The sequence below is a fragment of the Colius striatus genome, chromosome 1, assembly GCF_028858725.1.
Source record: "Colius striatus isolate bColStr4 chromosome 1, bColStr4.1.hap1, whole genome shotgun sequence".
NCBI classification, from domain to species: Eukaryota; Metazoa; Chordata; class Aves; order Coliiformes; family Coliidae; genus Colius; species Colius striatus.
Window position 1 is genome coordinate 115,388,659 of NC_084759.1, and position 13,455 is coordinate 115,402,113.

Below are 13,455 nucleotides of genomic sequence, written 5' to 3' on the forward strand. Positions count from 1 at the left end.
TGCATACTCGACTTAAATGCTGTTGATTTATGAAGCCTATATCAGTGGCGTAAAATATAACTATGTCACAGAATTTGAAGAGGTATGTTCAGACAAATATGCTGGAATACCCGAATCTGTGAATTAAGATGCATAGTATAAAAATAATAAATATATTGTTACCATAAATTAAAGCTGTAAAGATTTTTTTTTCTGACTTGTTGGCAAAGGGAGCAATCTCTCCAGTGTCAGAATTGAACTGCAGGGCACTAATAAAACATGACACAAATAACAAATAAATTTCCTCTGTATTGAATGGTCAGAGATTTATTGAGGTCTCTTACACCGAGATCCATTGGGAGTTATATAATCTAACGTGTAAAATTTATAGCTAGAAGATAAAATGTGGATAAAATAACCATTACCTTACAGTATTATTTCTACTCTTGCATCTAATTTGAATATTGTTTAATACAAAACATACTGCTTTGGTGGAGAAAGGCATTTACAGTGAGTGAAAGTCATGATAGTACTTTGAAACTGAATTAGAAAAAGAAGGGAGAGTACATTAAGTTTTCCTGACATTTTAGAAGTCCATAAATTTACATATAAAGTAGTGATCACTCTCTTCAAGCTAAATGGGGTTTTCATTCATTTGTACACATGCTCCTTATTTTCAGTTCTCAAAAGATTTCTTCCCTTTTAGGAAACAGTTTAGGTATCCCATCTTGGCTAACAAACTATTGAGTAGATCCTCAGCTGAGATGCAGAGATGCAGCACAGAGGTGCAATGATTTATGCCATTTAAAAATCTGTCCAAGTTCAGCTCTGAAAATAAATTCCAACTAACGTGACTACATGGATACCAGTGTGAGTACAGACTGAATATCTGATCTGTTTCCTTTCACAATAGTGTCGGTTCAGAGATAAAGCAATGACTCCCATGTCAGTTTGAATGTAAGCCAGCAGGATAAAAACCCAGTTAGCTCTTTGGACCAAATTTTAATTCTTGTTTCTATGCTGATGAAACTGCACTGTCATAAAGGTGTGATCACTCCCTATCTATACAAGTATACACAGAAACAGAAATTTTAATCTAGTTCTGTTCTGTTTTTCAGAACTTGCCAGGGCACAGATCACATTTTTCAAAAATTCATTATCCTTTGATACTCTCAATTTAACTGAAAAATAAATAACCCCTTGTTCAATAAGCATAACTTTTTTTTTCCCCAAGAAATTTCCCATATGGAAAATTTTGGCACACAAGATTGTTACCAGTAAACATGAGTTTTTAATTGTGAAAGCTATTGAGGAAAGCCTGAGATAGAAAAGGTCTTTGTTTCCTGCAAATTTAAAGTGTGTCTCCCTATTTTCTGATTTTCAACTGCTCTCATTTAAAGAGGTCTTGAAAAACGTTGCCACCCACCGAGGAGACCTATTTTCAATCTCCTTGCACTGTAATAAGTTTTTGGAAAGAATACTCACTTAAAGTAAGGCACCTTGGAATCCAAGTCTTCCCTGGAAGCTCAAAGAGATTGGATATTTACAGTGATGGAGCAACCATCCTCCATACTATTAGACCATCATTCAGTCATTGTGTTCAATATCGGTTTCCAGAAGGTGAGAAGCAGAGGAAATGGCCTCAAGTTGTGCCAAGAGGAGTTTAAATTGGATATTAAGAAAAATTTATTCACTTAAACAGTTGTCAGGCACTAGAACAGACTGCCCAGAGAAACAGTGAAGTCATCATCTCTGGAGGTATGTAAAAGAAGCTTAGATGTGCCACCTAGGGTCATGTTTTATTGGTGAGCTTGGCAGTATTAAGCTTAAGGTTATACTTCATCTCAAGGGTCTTTACCAACCTAAATGATTCTATGATCCTATTCTGCCCAGATGGATTAACAACCTTAAATAGCTGTTTACCTAGATGTTTGTTTATCAGAAAGCTGACACCTACTCTAGATTATTTAACAAAGAACTACCAGCAGCTGTCAGAGGTAATGGTGTGTTTAGCATTAACCTTGAAATCAGATGCAATCACTGACCTTGAGGTGAAAAGCTTGGTAACCTCTCCCTGCTCTTCTGAGCCCTTCCAATTACAGAGTTTAGGTAAGTTGTGTCATGCTGAGTTTCCTGAAAGAAGCTGCCCCAAAGATTTAAGTGCAAATGCTTTCTCTGAATGTTTTTACCACTCTACACCTCCTCTTCTGATTGGCTTAGAGAGTGTGCTGTTCTGAGTGCTAATAAATTAGCATAAAACCTCCCTTCTGCCCTCATAGTCAGGCACTTATTTTTCATTTGTGAGTTTGTGTTGGTCTGCAGAGACATGATCCTATACCTACTGAAACAATGGACTGTGTTCCTGCTGCTCTTCTTCCCAAAGAGCATGCATGGAATGCAGGCTGTTCTAGTCAAGCCATGCACAAAAAAAAACATCTCTTCAGTCATATGCTCTGTTGAGGTCAGAGGTACATAGACCTTTTGGCTTAAACGTTGTCCTTTAGGGCTTTGGTGATGATCTAGTGTAATATCATAGTATTCATCTTTCTGCCAAAGATAACTATTTATCTTACAACTGTTTGATGCCTGCTTTTATCTCTTTGATATTTGACTTCCCCATGTCCAGAACAGTGTAAGGACAATCTGATAAATAATCTACCCCAAAAGCAATATTGCACCTTTGAGTGAAATGGTTTCCCACAGCATTCCCTGTGGGAGGGTCTAAATAGTGTCAGTCACATGTCAGGAGTAAGCTTTCTACCTCAAGGGCAGTAATTTGGGCTGGGACACAGGACAGATATAGGTTAATGAAAGTTGATGGTGTGGGCAACTGGGGTGCCTCCTGTCATTCTGATACTGTATTTTGCTGTCTTTATTTTGGTTTACCTTATAATTTCTCTGTATCTTAAGAGGGTTTGGTACTTATACTTATCTGTCCATAAGGAGTGGTGTTTAGACCTAATGAATACAGGCTTTTTTGAACTCCCTGGATGAAAGAAACTATCTAAGTGCAAATTATCCTCTTGTCTATCCTCTCTGAAGTCTAACCCACTTTGATGTGACTGTGATCTATGTCACTTGTAGTGTGTATTATAGGAGGGTTTCTTACAGCAATGAATCTGAGCAAAGCTTTGGGTAATACAAAGTAACTCAAATGTGCAAGTTCAAACACAGAATGGAAACTATTATTTCAGGCATAGTTCCAGTATTTGCTTAAAGTATCTGTAGTTTTTTTAAATTACTTGCTCTCCATTTTCAAATACAAACTAGCTGCCATGTCCTCCTTGACTCATTAGAGGCCAGACTCTCAGGCTGGTATAAACCACCAGTACTTTACTGAAACCAACAGAGCCATCCTGATTTATATTTAGGTGAGCACCTAGTCCAGTGAGGTGTACTTACAAAACATAGCCAGGGCAGTACTCTATTGAGATTGTCAGTAAAAGTAAAGTGAATGGAGCCTGACAAATGTGAAGGTTGAAATTCTTAAATTTTGTAGTCTTATTCATAGGGTAACTGTATAGATTAATTAAACCATCTCTATATTGTTGCCACCATTCACCTTTGTCCTTCACACTAAAAACATTTAAAAGATTAGCAATTCCTTTTAAATATATGAATCTAAATATTGATACATCCTATTGTTCTGATGTAAGCCTGAGGGAGGCTGAGAATTAATGTAGATTTTGAAAAATAATTCCTATTGTTTTACCTCTGCAGGTGGCTCAATTTGAGTCAGCCATGCAAGCATGTGAGAAGGTTTGTTCACACACAGCTATATGGATTCCCTTGCTACACTGTCCATTCAGTATGCAGTGGAATCCCACATTGCTGTGGGCTTCTCTCTGCAGAAACAGTATTGATTTCTGCTGAAGGCTTTCTCTCAAGAGAAAACAAAAGACAGACTTCCATTTTTATAATCCAACAATAAAAAGTTAATAGGGAACATGGTTTACAGGGGGAAATGAAAGAAAAAAGAGGGAGGGATGCAAGGAGAGAAGGATGGATGTAAGAGGGATCTATGTCACAAAGGTAGTTTTTCAGTTCCATCTGTCCTGAAAAGTTCACCGGCTCAGAAAAATTGAGGTCCCAGCAAACTACTACCTCAGACCTTTCACAGTCAATGTGCAGGTATTTTTTTTTTTCCTTTTTTAAATCTCCAAAACCCTGATTCAGTCTTCCCAAACTCCTTTATGAGTACCCAATATTTTTACAGACAATATGCTTCATGCACCTTCCTATGGGGTCAAAACTACATATGTGAATGCAGAAAGAAATAGGACAATAGCAGCTGGAACTAGAAGACTAAACTGAAATCAGTGACTGATCTGATTGTTCCTTCTCACTCTCAACTTCCAAGGAGTAACTGATTCACAACAATTCTGAGCAACTCTCTGTCTTCTTGAACCTGTTTTTCAAAAAATGTTCTCAAAGAACCTTCCCTTCATGTAAATCGTGAGCAGGCAAAATACACCTACAGATTCACGCATTTGCCTTATTTGCTACTCTTCTGACTGTCTTGCCATCTTCATTTTAAACAAGAGGCATTTTCACTTTATCCTTGTAAGCTCAATAGCAAAACTGTAACTTGCTTTAATGGAACAAATACCTTCAATTATAACAGAATACTGATGATACTTAATATTTTATTAAACTGATGTATTTTTTCCACCACATGAAGCATCCCCTACTCTCTTTTTTTTTTGTTGCTTGAAATGACTAATTTAATCTGTTTAATCTGTAATTAAACATAGTCTTAAACACGTAAATTATTTCCCTTGATGATATTCCTAGTTTTGAGACTGTTTTTCTTCATTACTGAAATATTTTTATGCCAATGAATTTTTCTGCATTAACATTACATTGAGCCTTAGCTTGTACAAAAAGCACAGCAGCGTCTCCTTCCAAAATCTGCTTTTAAGGAAAATAAAGACTCAGACAATAATAAGATTTTTTTTTTTTTTTAAACAGTACAGAAGGGTAGGAGGGGTCATTTTCCAGCATGCTCTTAATTCTGATTACCATAAGAGGCATTAGAAGTGTTCAGTCCTTTGGATTCAATATGTGCTCTAATGAGCGCACTTTGGTACAGACTCTGAAATACCAAGTTTCTGGGAAAAAAAATATAAAATTCCTTTGTGTGGTAATAATCAAGATTAAAAGTACAGGGGTCTGAAGCCTAGACAACGCTCATTCTACCTTCAGTGTACTTTCAAAGTACTCATTCCCCAGATGTGTAAGTGGAGGCTAGCTGGATCATAACAGGTAACAGTCAAAAAGCTGTTTTGCAAGAAGCATAATTTTGTGAGTGCTTTGTTCACATACTCCTCTACTTCTGGACATTCTTAGGGACAGGATCCAGCTAGGCTATCAGGACCTTTACTCTAATTTGTGTATTCTTAAGAGCCATCCAACAACAAGAAAATGGCAGCAATACGAACAGCCTTGAATGGTGCCCCTTGTGCAGTGAACTGGGAGTGTTTGCTGCTTCTGAAAAATCAGACCTCTTGTTCAGATACTGAAAAAGACTGGAAGAAGAAGTTAAAATCAGAACATGTAAGTGTCTATGCTGTATTGCTTCATTATCTTCTGCAATGCCATTACAAGGATGCAGTTAAAGCCCAAAAGTAGGGGATTTTAAATAAAATATGTCACTATACATGATAGGCCTAATCCTCTTCTATCTGAAATGATATCACTAGCTTCATTAGACAGTGGGATTAGACTTGTGTTGCTCTGCAGGGGCACATTTTGAATCTCTGCTAGCTAGCAGTGTTCTCAGACAAGCGATTAATGGTGCTAACTATTTTGGTTAATATCAGGGTGAAGAGACACTCCTGATATGCCATTTAGGTTAAATGCATTCTCCTTCTGTTCAACTTGTGTGATACTGTGATGTTAAGCCAAGAACTTATCTGGGTAAAAAGATTAAACATATCTCTGAGGAATGCACAACATCATTACAGTTGAATCATGAGGTTAAAGTATTGCACTGAGGTTGCAAAATATCAGATAGAGAAGAGATTGAAAGGATAAATCCTGACTCATTTAGCATAGTTGCCCTATTCCACCTGCTAATGAAATCAGTATATAAAGTGCATTGGAGGGGGGCTCTGCATTTTAGAGTTTTCAGTACAAGTTACATCGTCTTCTGGTATGGAAAGTGATGGCTTATTGTAATCATTCTTTAGGCTTGTTTTTCACTTGGGATCAAAGGAATGTAATTCAAACACAAAGAGAGTTGTCAATAATTCATTCTTAAAGAGCCCTATAAAGATATGTGGCCAATACTGTGGCCTCTTTCAGGAAAAATAATGGTCAGACATTTTGCATGAAATTATAATTTCATTAATGTACCGATCGTTCCAAACGCTTTCAGACTTAAGTATGAATTAAACAGTATCATATTCATCTTTGAGCTGTAGATACAATCCTCATCACCTGCCATAGCATTACATTTTATTCACCTCTGGAAATAGACTTATGTTTATATATTTGAGCATTAAAAGCCCAACGAAAAAAAATCACTTCATCACACGTTTAAGCAATTTAGTGGAACAGGGTTTAGAATGGGCGCTAACCCTCCTCATGGGTGAGCATTTCAGATGTAAGCAGACCAATTTTAAAACAATTAAGAATACAGTGCAAGGTGAGACTGCATCAAAGAGTAATTAGACTACACTGTTACTGGATAATATTAGGGACACAGGGATATTTCCCAGCCTTTTCCAGCAAGTTTGCATGCATAAGCTAAATGTAACATTCCTTAAGGCAACACATAATACAGATGGGAAATACAGCCTGACATTGCCTTAAAATTCAGGATGGTATTTGTTAGTCAGTTGCTAATGAGGGGTTTCTGCCACATTTTGTATTATGCAAGTTATATATGACAATACTTATGTCTTAAGCTGCCAGAGGCATCCAAGTGTGGGGTTTTAATCAACAGTCAGACCAAAGATAAATTGGAAATAGATCACCAAAATAATCTAATCTAGGCATTAAATACGTGTCTTAAGTATACGTGTCTTAAGCCACTGTCCAAATGAAATTCCCATGACCTCATGGCTAAGGCCTTTGATTAGCTAAATAGGGGGAGAAGATTTCAGGGAACCAGTTGATTGCTATCTCAGAAGATTGTCTGTAGGTCCATGTAAAAACTGTATTTTCCATGAAGGCTGAACTGATCTCATCATGTATCTCTGCTGGCTCTGTATTTTCCAGGCATATCTGCCTTAAACATGCATTAAGCACAGCCTAAATTCTACACCCACTTCTGCCACAGGTTAGTCATTGTAGTGCTGACTGTAAAACAACTAATTCCCAAGACAGGAAGACTAATGAGCCTCATTTCCTGTAAATTTATGGCTCGTGGCTAATTGGATTTGGCTCTTTTGTAGCTCCTCTATGGGCTTCTCTCTGAGTGAGTGGATTTTTTGGATATCTAGTAAGGATTCAGCCATTTCCTCTTCTTCATTTGTCAAACGCACTTTTTCCTGTGCTCACATAGTTATTTTAATACATTTTTTCTAGGAATGCTATTCCAACGTTCTACCCATATCAAACTTGATTGGAATCGGACAGTAGGTCAGAACATCCTAGTGAGAGTGCAGATAATGCAAGAACAGAAGTCTTACTTACATAAAAAAAAAAAAAAAATCAACTTTTGGGGGGTAGCTTGGGCCTACAGAGAAAATTGTCTCATTCCAGAAACAGGGTGTCAGAAGCTCAGAAAAAATGCAAGTGAAGATTGGTCAAGCAGCACTAGAATCACAACAAAGGCTAAGAACCAGGACCCAAATTTGCAGCATGCAGCAGGAATGAAGAGACCAAGGCAAGGAATTTTCCCTGAAAATGTGACAATTTCTCAGCATCCATAACCATCAGTCTTCAAAATCACTTGGTTTCAGGTAAAGTCTTATCATGTTTATTTCCTCAAGAATATATGTCATTAAATAGAAATCACTGTTACTGACTGGAAACTGGAAGAATGGTAAGAGACCACTGCCTTCACCACACACTGCTCAAGAACTTAGCTGCTGATGTGACTACTCAGGGGGTTATGCAGAAGGAAATGGTGGGGATGATCTTCCTTCTCTAGCCCTCCAAAACTTAAGCTTCTCAAGTCAGCTTCTGAGCCACCTCCGCCTACCTGCTCTCTGTTCAATGAATTATTTACCCTTCCCATGCTTAGGTTCCTTTTCTATGCAATGAAGTCAGTGTTACACTAACACAAACAACATCTTCAGCTATCCTGATGGGTACTAGAAAACTTCAAGGTATGTAAATAGCCGTATTTTATAGGTGGGAATATTAAGATTGAGAGAATTTAAGTGACTTGATGTGGCAGGAATCAACCCAATGACTTCTTATGAGCCTTACATGACAGCACACATCAAAACATAATGGTTTATGTTACCGGGTTATAGAAAAGCAATGCTGACTACTGTTGCTAGGGCTGTCACTCACTAAACAGGTTCTCACCCAACCTCTACACTTAAATTCCTTTAGCAACCTCTATTTACTGTGATCTGGAAAGTCCACCACAACTTACTTGTAGCAGGAATGCTTTGTCAGTGTGTCTTAAGCTTTGAGATTGCTAAAAATCTAAGGGCTTTTATATCTGTTGATAGGTGAGGAAAGAGGCAGCAGATAGAGAGAAGGGAAAGAACATGAGACCCTTCAAAAAAGTGTGTGGCCATTTAAGAGTACAAGGAGAGAGAAAAGGGTTGGAGATTTCTGGAGGATTTTTTCCCCAGAAAATTAGAGGTGAATCAAACAGGAACTTTCAGTCTTTTTTAAGGAGAAAAACTCCTACCCAAAAATATCCATGAAAAAGAAGAAAAGAATAAATGCAAGTGAAAAATTCCTAAGCCAGCACAACTCCTGAAATATGTTCAGCATGTTCCACATGTGAAATATTTATATGCATTCGATATCAGTTGAAATTTCACAGTGGTTGTCTTATGTAACCACAAGGTTGCATTAACAAGTCTGAAGGTGACAAAAGCATGAACAAATGTGGTAAGCTGTTTAAGCATGAAAAAACCAAGGCCAATAAAGATCTTCAACCCCTCAACTTTAGCTTATTTTGTTTTTCAGGCACCCAAGACAGTGGACTACTTAACGGTACATTTCTTTTGCAGTTCTGGCTTTATACTACTGCAAACATTTACCTCTTTATATTAACTTCTAAAAGTGAGTCAGAGATTTGTCTCTGTGCATTTTGCAGCCATAATTCAAAAGGCAGAGAAAGAATTATTTTAAAGAGAAAACGAAAATATTGTTTTACTAGTACTATAGCCAGAAATGAATACTGGAAAGAAAGTAATTAATGTAGGAAATATGGGTATTTTGGTAGAAAATAAAACACATCAAGTATGATACAAGTCACACTAACTTCATGTGGACTCACCTAGCTGCTTAATAATTTAAATATGCCTATGTATAAACATACACAAACTGCAGAGACATAAGTGTGTATAGACACTATTATTTTGAGAAAGTACTTCCAAACATGCTTTCCTGTTTCTGCTTTTCACAATGATATGAAAAGGAGGAGAGCTTAGCCAAAGCTGAAGTGAATTAAACATTTTTTTAATAGCAATTGCAGTTACTAAGTATTTGGTAAACAGGTCTAGAGGACCCATGCTGCCCATTCCTGAGGCCAGTTTTCCCTCTACTGCAGTCAGCCAGGTGGTATAATGCAATTCATGACACTTACGAGATCTCCCATACATGCACTCAGTCCTGGGCTTCCAGTACTCTATTTCCTATACCGAATGGAAACCTGATTCTAAGTCTAAACCATGTTTCACAGCTAAATTTTGTCATCTAGTCTTCCATCCACATGGTCTTTTTGCTTTCATGGTTTGTACCTTTCTTCATGACAATGAAGAGCAATCATATTCTTCTTAAACTTTATTCCATGAGGCTAAGCTAACCAAGCCTTTTCATCTCCCTTGTAAGACAACAATTCAGTCTTTCAGAGATTTAAACACTTTTCACATTTCATATGTCCCAGCTTCATCTTCTTGAATAAGACACTACATAAAAGGTATTGCTCTGCCAGCAAACCTATGTTGTGAGCAGTAGTTTGAGACATTCTCTGACTCCATTTTATATACCCTCCCAGCACATGTCTGCATCACATTGGCCTTATTCATGGTTAGGAGGCACTAGCTGTCATCATTTGTGGATTAATTACTGCATGCAGATATTTTCCTCGTTTCCAAGAGGTAATACGAGGTTAACAGCAGGTACATATATATAACACTCGTAGTATCACTACAATATGTTATAACAGACCATGATACTGTGATATCGTGAAAAATAGGGAAAATTAATCTCCACTACTCAAGCCTATGTTATGAAATATTCAATCTGTAATACCCATGTGTTTTTAGAGGGAGTGCTATTGGGCAGCTTTGGATACCAAATTGGTCTCCAATTAGCATTTTCTCTTCTATATTTTTTTTCACATCAGGGACCAGCAGGAATCCAATGAATGGCAGCTAAGAAATGAGAGAAATAAAAGCACTTGAAAGCAAAAATCATCAAGTCAATAATAATGCTGTTCCTATTATTGAGAAAAAACATAAGTGCTGTATAAATGAGCCTTACGGTTTTGTATGCCAGTCCATAAATACCTAGTTTTGCAGACAGAAATCGAAACTAAGTGATTCACTACAACAGATATAATTAGAGAACAAGTCTGGAAATAATTTCTCCCCCCCTTCTTCACAAAAATTTTCTTGTCTTCCATACATATGGGATTCTTGTCACATCAGAGCACTTTTGGTGGAGCAAAATATAAACCCTTAGAGTTGCAACAATTAAATATGCAAAAGAGAGAAAAAAGGAAGACAAGTTTGCAATGTTGATCATAATAATTTCTTTTATAGCTAAAAGCTGGAGCGGAAATACTTAAAGGTGCAATTATCAAGTTAGAAATTGATGAGCACTCTGTAGGAGCTTGAAAAGGAGGGAGGCAGAAAACGAAGGAATCCCAAGACACAACCTAATGCATAAGGACATTATATATTTAAATATTAAAATGGATCAGTTTCCTTTTCATGCAAGTTTGAAATTTTTTTCCTGACTATATCTTCAAAATAAAATAAATAAAATAAACATGACTACCAGTAATAGAATACTCACATTCACAAATGAACATGGGATGTTAAGGAGAAAAATAATACCAATCTAAGACACAGACATACCTTGCTCTAAAGCCCACTGAAGCTGCTGTGTGGCTACTTTGTATCAACTTGGAAACACTTTAGATTACTCCCAGTTTGTACTGAAGCAAAGGCATTCTCATGGAAAATACCAAGAGATTATGTGTCTGTATATTTCCAAAAATGTTAGCTAAGAAGGGGATTCAGATCCCAAAGATGCAGGAAACTCCATCCCCCTGTCAGCCTTTCTCTAAAAGGACTTAAGGCCTTTACACTTTTTTCTGCTGAGAGTTTGAAAATATATTTTCTACCCATAACAAAATGATCAGCATCCCCACTGGCCAAAGGCATGACTGAAGTTCTGGGAAAGTGCTTGCTCTTTCTTCTCCTGCTACAGCTCCTCAGATAGCTAATTTTCAGTATTACAAGTCAGAGCTACAGGATGCCCTCTAAACACACGTAGGAGGGATGAAAGATCCACAACATGTAGGAAGGTTAGTGGCCTGCTCACATATTTGGGGCTAATCAATGGACTGGCACTGAACTCCTGCTACCTAAAGAGAGTTCACCAGCTTTCAGATTTTAAGTTGGGGTTTTTCTTTTCCCCATTTCAAACAAAATGTCTCTATAGTAACTGGTTTGCATTCTGATACATCTGAAGGATGGGTACCAAAGAGATGCAGTTTATTTCAAGAGATGCTTTCATTTCCAAAAGTCACATCTTAAACAGCATGTGCACAATGTACATATATACTTTGTATAAACTAAACCATTCAGAATTCATCTGGATTTCTGCGACCTCCCAAAAAATGCTATGACTAAGTGCTTTATCTGAAATTCCTGCTGGGACTTGGAAAGTTGAACCCCAAAGTTTTCTTCCCAAAATAATCCAAATGAATGGTCATGTTCATATTTCAAACAGCACTTTATCCAGGAGCATGATGGAAACAGACATGAGCTTTTAGCCCAAGGTTTCTCAGAGGTAAAGCATTTTTCTTCTCCATGTGATGGCATTGCATTAAATTCCTTAACATTCATTGCCCACAATGAGAAACACAGATAGTGAGCAATGACTTTGAAAAGAATAAGCAGTAACAATAACTCAGTTATTTAAAGTACTTAATTCAAAAGTATTTTGTGTCTAGTTTATAGTGAAAAAATATTCAGACAAAAGATTTCTCCTTTACAAAAACACTGTTCCCAAAAAGCTGCCATTTTGCTCTCACCTTGACAATGTTTACATTTCATCTGCAGCTCTGAAAATTAGCAAGTACATGATTTTGCCTTTTAGCCTAATTTAATTAAAAGCAATACTAGATTGTATTATACTTCCTTAAAATACTGTTGTAAGAAAGAGCCTGGGGAACCACTCCCCAGCTGCTTTAGAACAATGCACAATGCTGTTTAACTTCCCAAGCACTGAACAATGCTTGTTTATCATAACTGCTTGCAAGGTTGCAGTGCCACAACCCAACACTTCTTTTCCTTATTATTGTAATTTCTTACTTCTTAAACTCACTGGATGGACACCCAGTGGACTGGGGAGAATGTTTTGTGTGATTCTGACACTTCTGAGAAATGAAAGCCTCACTGTTAGCTTGTCACTCATTGAATGTGGAAAAGCTCAGGAAATGCACACTCCAATAATTGTGTAGTGCCTTTGGATGTGAGCATCTGTGATATACATAATGGTTACTGGGAAAGTGCTTTGAACATATAAAGTATGATATATGCAGCTAAAACACCATGTGTTGTGGATCTGCAAGAGTAGATGTTCTTTCCAAAAGCACACATAACATTTTCTTGAGTTCGACATTTATAATCACATACTTCAGAAGAATTTCATCTTTGCAAATTACATGTAGAGTTTATCTATAGAGGTAACTAAAAATAAGCATAAACTTCAAAATGAGTAGGAACAGGTCAGTTTTTATAATAAGGCAGATTTCTAGTGTGTGAAATGTTTATTTGCATATCAAAGGTTACAGAATAGAAAAGCAGTTGCTCTAGCTGGAACTATTGATAAACTACCTTGTGATCTTAATTTCATGAAAATACATTTCAGGTGCCATAATACTCATGTAAGTTTGCTTTCATTTTGTTGAGTAGCACTGTAAACACTTAATGCCTGATGGGAAAAAATACATAAATCCTTTGGAGACAGAAGATTGTAGGGGACATCTCAGCACTGTCAAGGTGAATATTCACTGCCAGATAGAAAAGCACTGCTACACAAGCTGGGCAGCATCACTTTCAATTCACAGGGTAAGAAGGTTTTATTTCACCAAAAGCAGAA